Consider the following 15,396-nt stretch of genomic DNA (forward strand, 5'->3'; position numbering starts at 1 on the left):
CTTAGTAATACAAAGTACCCTCTTACAAAAAAGAGAGTAATTTCGACATTCCTATAAGACAAATCAAAAATCATTTTCTTTATTGGTCCAATCCGACTTAAAATTGTTAATGAATTCGTCATATCGTTGAGCTCACATCGAACATGATCAACACATTCCATGACTTAAAAAAAATCATATTTCTTTAGTTAGATTTTAGGTTTAAAAACAAAAACCATATTTCTTAATTAGTTAGATTTTAGGTTTTGTTCTTTATGTTCCGATCTCACGTTTGACGTTAACACTAAGTTAAGTTTGTTTATTTTTAATTATTAGTAATTGTAATTTTCTTTATATTTTTATTACCAATAACTAGGATTGTACTATTTTCTAAACCTTTCTAATTTGAAAAGAAATCAGCCTTTTGGTTTACTGCCTACTTTTGCTGGCTTAGTTTGGATTAATAGTGAAATTTGGGGTTTTATAATAAAATAAAATGGATATGGTAAAACTAGCAGGTGATAGAATCATGGGGGGAAAATTAGTAATGTCTCAGGAAATTGAAACCACTATGGATATAATTCAATACATAGATCTCGTAATTGATGTACTTCGTCTTGTAATAATTGTGGCTTACTGGGTTTGCAAATATAAGTGGGGATAGTGCTTCAAATATTGTCTACAACAAGAATTGTGTTTAAATTAAATGTTTTGATCACTGCATCATTCTAGCCTTTTTAACGACACGCCTGGGAAAGACAAGCATAAGGGACGTCACCATGGATTAAGCAAACGGAAGAGACAAGAAATTAAGGAAGCATTTGAATTATTCGATATTGATAGATTGGGTATATAGGTTGATATACTTCTAATTATCTTCCATATGTAAACTTGAATCTAAGTGTCCAACATATCTATATATTCAACTTTATCGTCTTTTCAAGATCATTATATGTTCAAATATATATTCATATATCCTTAACTTTGTTTTGTTAAGGAATGTTGTAAATGCTAAATATTGATTTAGAAAATCTCATACACCCTTAAAAGGTTTATAATAATCGTAAATTATCGTTGTTTGAGTTCTATAAGCTTATTTGTTTGATTTTTCTTTTGCAATTGAGTTGCAATTGTTTTCGGTAGCAACTTGTGAAATCCCCTCCCGTGTTGTTTATAGGGGTATGGAAGTTGATTTGGCACATGGTGTTGGGAAGTCATGTTTAATGGGCCTATTCATTCTCATAGTAGTAGATTGAGTGCTAAGCAAGAGAAATACGTCTTTTTTGCCAATGACATTGATGCATATACTACAATTTGTTGGTTACCGGTGGTATAAAGTTCTGCATTCACTTGTTTTACAGGAGATGTGCTGAACTTCATTTTAGTAATTTTTGGCGTGTGCAATATAATCAGGGATATGATTTACCCGTTTTGACAAGTGTGCTTCACTGCACCTTTGATTCTTGTAAAGAGATTAGAAACAGTGTGCTGCAGCTTAACCCCATTTTGTTGCCAGAGGTAAACTTTTCTGGTCTAAAATAGATCTTCCCTAGAGTTATCAGCATAATACTGGAAATGGGGAGTAGGAAGGAGGCTTCCCTTCTGAAAATCATACTGCTTCCTGCAATGGAATTCGTGTAAATTCTTCCCTGTTGAATGATGCCAGAAAACTAGGCATAACTAATGCTTTACATTTCCTGCAGGCCATCGTCTGATCATATACTGGAGGCATAACTAATGGTTTATTTTAGTAGTTTTTGAGTTGCCTTGAATGACACTTGTATTTTCTTTCTATTAGTGGATCTTTAGCATTAAGTCAGTTGACAAAAGCGTTTCTGGGGCAGATTGAGAGGAATTCAACTCCACAGGAGCGACTAAAAAGGATTATGAACAAACAGTTAGAGAAGTGAAGTATGACATAAATGATATTTCTTTGATTAAGCTATTGGTTCAATGATATCCTGTAATGCTTTATTGGAGTTTTAAAGGAATTTCATATTCATTCTGTTAGTGTTGTTGGGGAAAAGTAAAGAGGCAGTTGGTACAAAGGTTTTCTATTTGTAATAATATCCCATATTTTCTTCTGTTCTATTTATGGTTTGATAAACTGAGTGCATCTATAGTTATGGACACTGCTGCGGAAATGGTTAAGAAACGAGAACTGCGGTGAACGGCAGAAACAAGCCGACTAAGTTATCCAAGGCACCGCAGCCGCAGTAGGAGCTATAGCCGCTCTCCTCCAAGCTGTATTGCCTGGAATATTTGTATCTTTGTGCTCAATCCGTTTGGTTAATTATGGATATCTTTGCAACACATTAATATAAGCATTTTACGGCTCATACACCTTTCCCGGAAGCCCCTTTATTTGAAAACTATATATATAAATAAAATATTTTTAACGTGACGCCAATATAAGTCCTAACCTTTATATGCTCTCTCAAATAGTCATTAATGTGTTATGGTATTCCTATTAAGGCTTTTACGATAATATTATTCTCTCGTCATAATCTTTGAAACTTGTAACCTACAAAGACAAAATAATCTGAATACTGAACTTATAAAACTCAGTAATACATATATACTCTTATATTTATCACGAGTTTTATAAAACCAAGTATACTAATCTGTTATAAGCTTTTAAGCATGAAACATTTACTCACATGATCTTTAATTTTATCATTAGAACTTATCATTATAATGGATGTCTAAAGTATATCTTATTTCAAGTGAAATATTTTCTGATTCATTTTATTATAGTCATTATTAGTAGTATTTCTATATTTATTATGCAAAAAATATTATTTATCTTTTAGTGTAATCTTTATCATAATATTATCATATATCAATTGTACTGTCATTGTTTTAGTTGAGTTATCATGCTTAACTTTATCAATAACATATGTATATATATCATGTATATAAATATCATATTTTTTAAATTTTATTTTTTCTCATAATTTATAATTGATCATTTTATATCTTTAGGTAGTTTTAAAATTTTATTTTATTTTGAAATTTTTATTATTTTTTTATTTTAGTAACTTTTAATATTTTTATATATTTCAATAATATTTATATTTTTAAAATTATAATAATTTTAAAATCCTTAAATTTTACTTAAAGATTAAATAAGTCTTTAAACTAATTATAAAAATCAATTCATCTCTCTAACTCAACTCAAAAAATAATTACAACTTCTTATCATATCATTATTCATACACGACTTACACATTAGCATCATGAATGGGCACATCAATATAGTGGATACTCGCTTTGATATAGTTAACTATCACATTAATATTATAATGATTAATGACTATTTTCATTAGTCAAGAGTTTATACGAAATATAATATTGATATAGCATGTCCAATTTATAGAGTTTTAAGATAAATTATTACGATTAAAAATAAAATAAAATATAATATAATTAATTTTAAGGCATACTGACAAGAAACATCCGTAACGTTTAATTGATAGTCACTTTGGTCTTTATTCTTCTTCTTTTTGGAGTACTTTAGCAACCCAATATTTTATATTGGGACAAAATAGTCCATACTTGGATGAAAATCTTTAGTTGTTTAACGGTCAATATTTGTCATTGACGTGACAAGTCTTATATGTCTAAAGTGATGAAACGACATATGTCATGTTACATGTTTTAAGTGATGACATGTCATGTGTACATAAATAATGGTGTGAGACATGTCTGTTAAAGTATATTACAGGGAAATGAAAAATTAACTTTCATGTATTCAATAATTCAATAACTTCCAAACTGTTTATGTATATATACAAACTTCCAAACTAACCACCTAACTAACTCAAAACTGCTTCTAACTAATTTATAACAGAAAAACTAATTACAAACTCAACACTCCCCCTCAAGGGATGTTGAAAAACATTTTCAACTCCTAACTTGGATAGTAGATAACTATGATGCTGACTTCCCAAAGCCTTGGTCATGATGTTTGCAAGCTGCTCATGTGTTGAAACATGTTATGTTTGAATCATCCCTTCCTGTATTTTTTCTCTCACGAAATGACAGTCAATTTCAATGTGCTTTGTCCTTTCGTGATACACATGATTAATAACTATTTGAAGTGCAGCTCTATTGTCACAGTAAAGTTTTGCAGGTTTCCAGCCATTTATGCTAAGCTCTACAAGTAAGCCTTGCAACCATACCAGCTCTGAAGTGACAACTGCCATAGCTCTCTATTCAGCTTCTGCTGAAGACCTTGCTACAATATTATGTTTCTTTGATTTCTATGAAACCAGTGAATCACCAATCTTAATGTAAAAACCAACCACATATTTTCTTGTCATTGGACATGATCCCCAATCTGAATCACAATAGGCTGAAATTTGACAACCTGAAGAAGATTTTAGCAAGATTCCATGTCTTGATTCTTCCTTGACATACTTAACTACTCTTAAGGCTGCCTCCATATGAGATCTCTTAGGTTGCTGCATAAACTGACTAAGTAGATTAACTGCATATGTAATATCATGTCTTGTATATGTCAAGTAAATCAACCTCCCAATAAGTATTTGATAAACTGACTTCTCAACCAGATTGTGTTCATCTTCATTATTCTGCTGTACAATCTTGTCATAACCCAAAGTAATCGACTTCAGATTCTGCTCTAGAGGAGTAACAGCTGACGTTGCTTCCTCCAAACCAGTATCTTTAATTAATTAGAGTGCATACTTCATTTGATTCAAAAGTATGCTTTCCTTTGACCTCAATACCTCAATTCCCAAAAAATTCTTCAGCTCCCCCAAATCCTTCATTTTAAAATGGCTATTCAGCATTTGCTTTAATTCAACAATCAATTCACTACTATCACCTGTGATTACTAAATCATCAACATAGACTAATAACAAGGCCATTTTACCTTGCTACCTATTGATAAACAATGAGTAATCATACTTGCTCTGAACATAGTCAGTTGAGACCAATGCCTCTATCAATTTTAGATTCCACTGCCTGGAAGGTTGCTTAAGGTCATACAATGATTTTTGTAGTCTACACACAATCCTCTCCCCATGACAGCAGTTGCATATAAACTTCCTCAGAAAGATCTCCTTGCAAAAAAGCATTGAATATATCCATTTGAAATAATTGCCAATGGAAGATAGAGGCAAGTGTTAAAATGGTTCGAATAGTAACCATTTTAACCATATGAGAAAATGTATCAACAAAATCAATTCCTTCATGTTGATTATAACCTTTAGCAACCAAATGAGCTTTATATCTCTCAACCTCACCTGATTCTTTGTATTTAACTCTATAAACCCACTTACATACAATAGGAACTTTTCCTGGTGGTAATAGAACAAGGGACCAAGTTTTATTAGACTCCAATGCATGTATTTCTTCTTTTATTGCTTGAACCCAAAGTGGATTTTGAACAGCCTCAGAATAAGATTGAGGCTCAGAAATTTGAGATAAAAGACAAAAACACTTGAGTATGAATAAGAAGGTGAGAATAAGAAGACTGGCAAGAGCATGCAAAATTATTTAACCAAGTAGGAGGTTTAGAAACTCTAGAGGACTTCCTAGAAGGAACAATTGCACTTATTGAAGCATAAGACTGAACTGGAATTTTAGAAGTATGTTCATCATCAGCAGTACTCAACTCAGTAGGACTATTATTAAGGGAGCTAGAATGTTAAGGACTTGGAGTATTTAAAACCAAGAAATCATCATCAGAAACAAATATAGTAGATGGGGAAAAAAGAGGATCCGAATTATAAAATGAAGAAGAGTGATGAAAAGGAAACTGATTTTCATGAAACTTAACATCCCTACTAATGAATAATTTTTTAGAATCAAGATTGAACATCAAGTAACCTTTTTGGGTTGGAGAATACCCCAAAAAAGAAGCAAAGGCTCGAACATCAAACTTATCATGAGGATTATGATTGGTTACAAAATAGAGACACCCAAATACTCAAAAGTGATCATAAGAAAGAGGTTAATGATATAGGAGTTCGAAAGGAGTTTTCCAAGATAAAACTGAAGAAGAAAACCTATTGATAATATAACAAGCAGCTAACACACATTCTCCCCAAAATTTAAAAAAGAACTTGAGACTGAAACCGAAGAGCCCGAGCGACTTCTAAAAGATATCTATGTTTACGTTCTGCAACCCCATTCTATTGAGGAGTACGTACACAAAAACTTTGATGAATAATTCCCAAAGATGCAAACAAAAGAGAACACTCAGAGTTAAAGAATTCATAACCATTATCACTACGAACAATTTTAATTGAGAAAAAAATTGATTCTAAATCATTAGGATAAATGTTCTAAGACATAAAACAACATCATTCTTAACCTTCAATAAGTACACCCAAGACATCCTAGTGTAGTCATCTACAATAGTCAAGAAAAAACATTGACCATCATTAGTAGAAATTCGATTAGGCCCCTACAAATCAATATGAATCAATGTGAAGGGAGTAGTGATCCTAGAATTACTGACTGAAAATGGAAGCCTAGACTGCCTAGCTAAAGGACAGATAGAACAATTTTGAACAGATTCATGATGTAAATTCACATTATGAAACATAGGTAATTTTTCAATTGAGAAGCTGGATCATGTCCTAAACGAGCATGCCAAAGATTTGTTTTATTCGCATCGACAGATTTACAAGTATTGAGAAAAGTTTCAGAACTAACAAAAGGTTTACATACATCAACATAATGGTTTAAAGAAGAAACAGAAAAAATAGAATTTATAGGAAACCTTAGCATGTAAAGACCTATATATTTTTTACCAAAATACCCTCATCATGCCATTGCAAAGATCCTGCAATATACAAAGATCATGATAGAACAAAACAACACAGTTTAACTCATGAGCCAGTTTTAAAACAGAAATAAGATTGTGAGTAAAGTGAGACACATGAAGAACATTAGACAATTGAAGACCATTTGGGAACCTAACAGAACCTATATGTGTGAAAGCAAAGGAGTTACCATTAGGCAACTGAACATATTTAGGTGTGGATGTACAGGTCACATGATCAAGCATGCATTTAAGGTCTGCTAAAATATGATCAGTGGCTTCAGAATCCATTCAATTGAATTATAAGTAAGAGGACAAAAGGTACCTGCCAGATTTACAGAAGAATCTGAACTTGAACTCTGAGCTGAAGTTTCATTCAGAAGCCCCAGAAGCTGTTGATACTGTTCATTTGTAAAAACTGGTGGAGATGGATTAAGCACCTCACGATCAGAGGGAGTCACCATGGCAGCTGAGGAACCCTTCTTCTTGTTGAACTTAAAGTCAGGTGGAAAGCCAATAAGATGATAACAATTCTCCTTTTTATGACCCTTCACTTGACAATGATCACATATTCCAGTAAACCGTCGACGATTACCAAAGCATTGAAATACAACGCTGTAGAATCCGTGAGAGGAACAACGCCAGTCGATGGGATTCTTCCTGACTTATCATGGAATAGGCACTGTTGACTGAAGGTAAGTGTTGCATCAACAGAAACTGACTACGAATGGTAGTGTATGAGTCATTCAACCCCATGAGAAACTGAAACAACCTCTGTTGAGAAACATGGATTGAATTGAACCGAGCATTTTCGCAGGTACAACTCGAATAAGGAACCAGTGCATCGTACTCGTCCCACAGAAGCTTCAATCGTGAGAAATACACAGAAATGGAGAGCTCGCCTTGGACCATCGACGTAATCTCACGATGAAGGAGAAAATGCGAGAACCGTTGACCTTATCAAAAAGCTCCTTGAGATCGGCCCAAACGAATGCGACGCTGGAAGCAAAAACAATTCTAACAGACAATTCTTTGCTCACGGGATTGATAATACATGACAACACAAGGGCGTTGCATCTGTCCCATCGAGCTTGAAGATGGGACTGGAAATCGTTGCGGCAGCAACCTCCATCGACGAATCCTAACTTGTTCTTGGCGAGAAGTGTGATTCGCATTGATCGACTCCAAATGGTGTAGTTGTCTGGTCCAGACAACTGATGTGAGATCAAAATCGTGTCCGGAGTATCCGAGGGATGGAGATACAACGGGTGATTGAAATCGACGAGTGTGGATTCGGTCATCGGAGCCGTTGCAGGTGGCATCGTGATAGAGGCGGCGAGGATGAAAACTAATCTGCTTCAGGAATGAGGAAATAAGGAAAATAAGAGAGGGCCTGAGAAGGAAGAAAAGCCCAATGAAATTGGACTAGCCTGATACCATGTTAAAGTATATTACAGGGAAATGAAAATTAACTTTCATGTATTCAATAACTTCCAAACTGTTTATGTATATATACAAACTTCCAAACTAACCACCTAACAACTCAAAACTGCTTCTAACTAATTTATAACATAAAAACTAATTACAAACTCAACAATGTAACATATACATAAGTAATAACATGATACATGTACACAAATAATTATTTGCAATGACCAATTTTCATCTAAGATTAATTTTATCCCAAAATAAAATGTTAGAGATCTAAATATTTAAAAAAAAAAGTAATTATTTTATGAATAAATTTTGATATATTATATATAATTTAAAACGATTACACAGATAAAATTAACCTAAAACCTTAATCATTGTAGAGTGAGGTTATCCTAATGCACAAATACAGTATGAATACATAGCATCTAAAACAAAAGGGATCTGAATTTAGGAAATGTCGTGTGAGTGGAGAACACAGCTACCCCACATGCCGGTTCTAAGTCTGTAGAGACTAATCTTTGACGTGCTGGATATTCATCACTCCCACACTACTCCATCAACTTAAAGCATATTTCGATTCGAAAGTGTTTCTGGTCCACACTAATTCTAGTTTATGATGCCTATTCCAGTTGAAGCAACATCAATAAATAAATCAAATTATATCCACACCTTTTTAATATTGTATTTATAAAATATTTGAAGGTTACAAATATTTTTTAGTTATAAATAATATTAAATAGGAATTGTTTATTAAAAATAAACAAAAAAATTAAAATCGTTATCACTAATTATGTGCTAATAGTAATTGAAATGTGATAATTATTTCAACTTTTACCCTTACCGAATTTGATTTAGTAATTGAAATGTTCTAAATACACCAAATTACGTAGAAGTCATTGATTATAATAATTATGTAAATATACTTTAAATTCAAATATTTGAGGAATTTTTAAATACACACAAAATTACTTTTCTATAGGTGAGTGATTGAGCTGCACTAAGTAATCAAAATGAATGATAAATGAATTGAAGTGTGAACTTGTTGTGAACAATTTCAACCACGTTAAGATGTTGTGATTGTTTGTAAAGTTATTGTGCGATATATTAGGCACATTCCATCACCTCAAGATCAATTTCTAATTTAGATTCGAAAGATATCACAGTATTCAGTAGCGTGTTCCTCTTTTTCATAGTCTAAACTGAATAATGGCACTAAAACATAATCACTCAATTTAAATTTCTAATCTGATATATAGCACTAATCTTGCCTAACATTACATGACCCCGGGACAAGTGTTGCATTATGATTTTTTTTATTACATTGAATTATGAATTTTAAAGATAATTTTAGTGGAGCAAATGGCCCATGAGATATGACCTAAAAGAGTGACATATTCCAGAATTTACTCGTCTATCACAACTTGCTTACTCACGCTATATCATGTTTGCAATTAAAAACAAAAAAGTTATGGAAAGTTTAAAATAAATGTCAATTTAATATAAAACAATAAATGCTTTAATATTTTAAATAGTAAAGTTAAAAGTTCAATTAGATGTCAACAATTAGAAAAAAAGTATCAAACAATAAATATTATTTTATACAAAATCATCTAAACATGCACACACACATGCACGCACACATAAAATCTTAAAAATCAATCTATTTTTTAAAAACCATTTTCTACGTATTATTTTGAGTTAAATAAATGCATCCTATAAAAATGATACAAATTTGTTCCAAGAAACTCAATTCATAAATACTATGTATGTAATGTGGTGAAATTAAGAGACGGCAAAGCAAAAGTGTGGAAGAATCGAAGTTGGCCATCTTTCTTTTACGTGACATGTCCAATTGTTATCATACGAACGTACGCACGCGCTTCCTCACTCTCTTAACTTTAGCGGCAAATATAGCCATATACGTCTCTACCCAGGTCTTGATCATACAAACATGGCAATGAAATCCATCAAATTCATCCCACCATCACACGAGGGGACACTTACTTTAATCACCACTCTCTTCTCTTTTGGATTATTTTCATCAAATCATTCCATGTGATGTTTTTAAACTTTTTTATTTTTGCTTTTCCAAAGCTTTATGGTTTTTTTTATCATGACGATGTCAATTTAAAATTTTAATAAAATCGATTATAAATATAATTTATTTTAGACTATTGCCTCTCCGTTATTAGAGATGTTTAAATGATCTATTCAATTAAGGATTAAATTATTTAAAATCAAATTAATAGAATGTTAAAAAAATTAATCATTAACTGAATTATTTTTTTAAAATCATCAATCGAATCAAATTAAATTATGTTAATTCGATCAATTTTTAAATTAACATAAAATATTTTTTAATTTTAATTTGAAATAAAAATCCAATCAGTGATAAGTTGAAAATAAATTTATATTGTTAGATTATTTTATTTCAAGTTTTTTTTTTGGATTGGACTTAATATTAAGATTAAAATATAAATATTGAGTTTTAAATATCATATGTCATTAATGAGATTTGGGCTTAAAATTAAAAATATATTAGTTATATATTAAAATTTTGATTAATTAATAGATTTTGAATCAAAATAATCGATTGAATACTTTTTTTATTAATAAGGTAGTATTTGTTCGAAAAAATATCAACCATTTAACAATAAATGCTCAAATATCATACTCGAGCTCGTAACCTCAAAAAATAACAATAATCTCTTTAACGACTAAAACTGTTTAATCCATATTTCATCATTTGAATACTTATAGTTACAAATTTTTAATGTTTTATATTAAAAGTGATGTTATATGGTCATACTGTTAGTATTGTATACATTCGAGTTGACGTTATGATTATCACCTTTTTTTATAAATCTGGTGCGAATAAAAGGTAATATATGTTCAAAGAATTTTAACCTTTTGACAAATGAACGTCTGTACCCTTAACATGCGCGGTGCTTGAACTCGAGATTTCAAGGATAACAAAAAATCACTTTTTTATCTTCATTTTATGTGTTTGAAGGGTTAATATACGTTGGTTACAAGTATTTGTTAAAAAAACACTTTTAAACAAAGAAGAGCCTGATTAATATAAATTAAAAGAGCTTAAATTGAAAGATTTACCTGGAAAAGTAGTTGGCAAAGAATCATATTATATTGGTTTATTTTTCACTAAAATCATTGTTTATAGGACCTTGATATATGATAATCAAGTACCTTCTTCAAAAATATCTTTTTACTTAACAAATTAACATTTGATTTTTTGCTTTATCAAGATTTAATCAATTAAACTATAAAGCAACGACTCCTAAAATATTTATTTTTTAAATTAACCACTTGCTTGGCTTTGCCTGCTAAAGTATTCCTAGCAAACCCTGGCTACCAACACAATTTGTTAATTTGCTTAATTAATAATTGTGGAGGAAGCACATGGGGAGGTGTACATGACTTTCTTTGAATAATTTAATTTTCTAAATTACCCACTAATCTTCTATAAAATAAGGTGTCTAATCCGTAGCTTAGATCCTTGCTCTACGAATTGGTAAATATTCTCCAAAGCGTGCACATTTCTTAGGTTTTTTCCCTTTATACCTGTTTCACCTTTATGGGTAGATCTTTGGTTAAAATATGATAACTCGAAACTTGATTTTTTTTCTCCTACTCCTTTAACCCTATCTCTTTCTTACGTCAAACATGATGTCAATTGTCAATTCATATATGTTATGATTCAAATAAAAATTCATTATTAGGTTTACACAATGATTTTGATGTTTCCTTAAGTAATAGTTTTGATTTATATTTTTTATTTAGAGTATTTGACTTTTAATATTTAGTTCTAGAGTAAAAAGATATTTAATATTTAATTAAATATTTGCTTTAATTTTTATTTTTTATCTCATCTTTTATGTTCTTTTATTTTGGTCATTACCAATGCAAATATTAAAAATTCTGACCAAATTTTCTGCCACGCAAGTAAAATATCTCTTTCTAAAATACATGTTATTTTTTAAAATTATTTTATTAAAATAATTAAAATGATATTACTTACACAATTTTACAAAAAAAAAAATCTAAGTTTATCTATCATATTTTTGGATAGTACAAGTCTACAATGTTGTTTGTTATTTTAAACCCAAGAGTCAAGAGGCAAAAGAGAATATAATCTGAAATTTTATGGGGGAGAATGCATGGAGATATATGCAAGTGGGTTCCCTTATAGGGACAATCGAGATTCCACTAAAGCCGAGAGAGTAGCCCACAGCTACTATAGCAAGAATCATTCTTGCGGACCATTTCTGTCGTCAATTTTGTATATCAATACACTGATTGCTTTGTTCCTTCTTGGAATCTCAAACTCAAACTCATTTACATCCATCAGTTCATTATAAAAACTACGGCATATAAAAAAACAAAATACCAACGTTATCAAATCCCGTAATGTCACTTTAAAAATGCAATCCCGAAGGTTTTGTGAAGGAAATGGTCCAAGGCAGAGGATAGATAGCTTGGCTTGTATATGCAAGCAATTCTTGATGGCCAGTACATTAGAGTTTGGAGTAGGAGAAAATCAGGGCATGGGATTTCCTTGTTAAACCTTGGACCGCTACTAGGTTGATATATAGGACAATGAAATGTTTCAATTAATTCAATGCCACATTGGTTCCACATTGACACAACATTTTGTAGCTTATGGTTCAAGATTTGGTCCATCCTGCCCCCTCTTCTAAAGCCCTACAAATGTGATCTCTAACCTTCGTTGCTAAAACTTGGTCCATGCAAATTGGTGTCCCACAAATCTAAAGTCGATTTGAAAGCCCTTACTCTAATTCACCGAAAAACATGTATTTGTTTTGCTTCATAAATCAAGTCCAAAAACTCACTTGTAAATGCCAATCATGCTCATTTATTTTTATTAAAAAATTATTTCCAGTAAAAATTATGTTTTTATTATTTTGTTTTTAAATTTTTTAAAAACAATATCATTCTTTTCTGCTTTTTTGGCAATGATAACTTTTAAAAATTATTTTATATAATGAAATGATAAATTTTAAAATTTATTGTGTATAATAAAGCTATTAAACTATGTAATTATGTGTGTATATTTTTTTTTGTTAAAATAAAGGGTGTATGTGTTCTATATATTAAATATATTTATGGTATCGTATTATAATTTAGCTAGATTTTATAAATATTAAAAAACATTTTATAAAAAAAATATAATTTTAATATCTCAAATATCACTATAACAATAATCATTCCCGGAAGAGAATAACAATAATCCTTCAACCATAGAAATTGTGAAGAGTATAAATACATGATATCCCATGTATCTCAAAACTCAATGTGTCCAAAATTCTGTGTATCCTGAAATACTCTCCCAGCATCCTTACAAAACTATCTCTGAAACGTAAACTCCAAAAGTTGCAATGACTATGTAAGAATTAATGTAATTAGTTTTTAGTTATAGAGGAGTAATTCTAAATCTATCCAATAGTACTTCAATGGAGAAATTGTTAGATATTGAGTCCAATTTTAAATCTATTACTGTTAATTTATGTAAGAATTGAAATTGTTAAAAAATTGTCTAATATAATTTGTGTCAATGGAGAAATTGTTAGATATTGAGTCAAATTCTAATTCAAAATTAAATTGATTTTGGTTGAAATTCTACTCGTTGAAGATTACTTGGTGATTAAGTTTATTTATTAATAATTCTTATTCCACAAGAATTATTAGTGACCAAGTATGAGATAACTATTTTAGAGAGATGTAATTTTTTTTGTAGTCTCTAAAACTTTTGAGGTTTATATTGCATTGATGTAATATGTAAGGATGATGTGAGTGTTTTAAGATGCATCATATTTTGGTATGCACACTGAATTTTGGGGTATGTAGGATATTATGTATTTGCACTCTTTGAGATCTTTACGATTATAAATTATAATGAGTTGCTGTTATCTTCACTCGTAGAGATAAACAAAGTTGAATTATGTTAAATTTTGTCTCTTACGTGTATTTTATTTTACGTTGATTTTACTCTAATTGTTTTTTCACTTCCAAATTTCTAAAATTTACAGTCCGATAATACCTAATAATACAAGATAATATAAGTCGTCAGAATTTCTTTTATGTTTTTTTAATATTTTGATTTATTTTGGAAAAAAAAGCCAAAATTGAGAAAATAGTTTAAACTAATATATTTTTTTTAATTTTCAGTAAAATGAGAAAAGTAAAATTTATTTTCCTTCATTAATTTAAATTAATCATTTTTTATTTTTAATAAATTTTTAATCTCTTTTCTAATTTTTTCTTAGTTTAAGGATAAAAAATCCTCATTTTTTTAATAAAAAAATAGACTTTTAAATAAAAAAAATTAACCTTTAGTGGAATATGATAGTAGAATTGATCTATAAGATGAGTGAGGTGCGAATTCAACTTATCCACAGGACAAGCAACAAGGTGACCGATAGGTTAACCAAGAGTACAAGCGTTGAAGTTGCCGAAACAAGATTTCTTTTACTGCCACTATAGGAGGTGAAGACATTCTTACAAGAGGATGTTAGAATAAAATAATTATTAAGGTTTTTTTCTTTACACACCAAAAAATAATAATAAATAAATTATTTCAATATTTTTATCAATTTTGATCATTAAAGCTTAATAGTTTAGTCATAATTTGATCACTTTTGACTATTAAATCTTAATATTTTAGGGTTATCGCTACCACAAGACACACCATGGTGTTACCGTATGACATTTTCAAAGATTTTAATTTTAATTTAATTTAAATATTTATTTAAAAATATAAAAGTGTTAAAATATTTTAAAAATTAATAAAATAATAAATTTTTTTTTTTTTGAAAATTATGAAACATTATTTTAAAAATTTTAAAATTAATAATGTTAAGTATAGCTAAGGTGCAACTGCTGTGATGGTGTGCTTGGGTGGTTGTAACTTGTTAGTCTTAGTTGTTAGTTGACTGTTAAGGTTGTTAGTTTGTTATTCATTACAGTTAGCAGTTAGTAGCAATTAGTTTGGGTTTGTGAGCTGTATATAACTTGTAAACTTCAATAAATGTGCACTTGAATATTCTTCTGATATTTTACAAAGTCTCTAGTTTCTCAACATGGTATCAATCGCCAAAGATCCTGGTGATCTTTCTTTCGCTTCTGTGGCTTGATCATGTATTTTGGTG

The sequence above is a fragment of the Hibiscus syriacus genome, unplaced genomic scaffold, assembly GCF_006381635.1.
Source record: "Hibiscus syriacus cultivar Baekdansim isolate YM2019G1 unplaced genomic scaffold, ASM638163v2 tig00110813_pilon, whole genome shotgun sequence".
NCBI lineage: Eukaryota > Viridiplantae > Streptophyta > Magnoliopsida > Malvales > Malvaceae > Hibiscus > Hibiscus syriacus.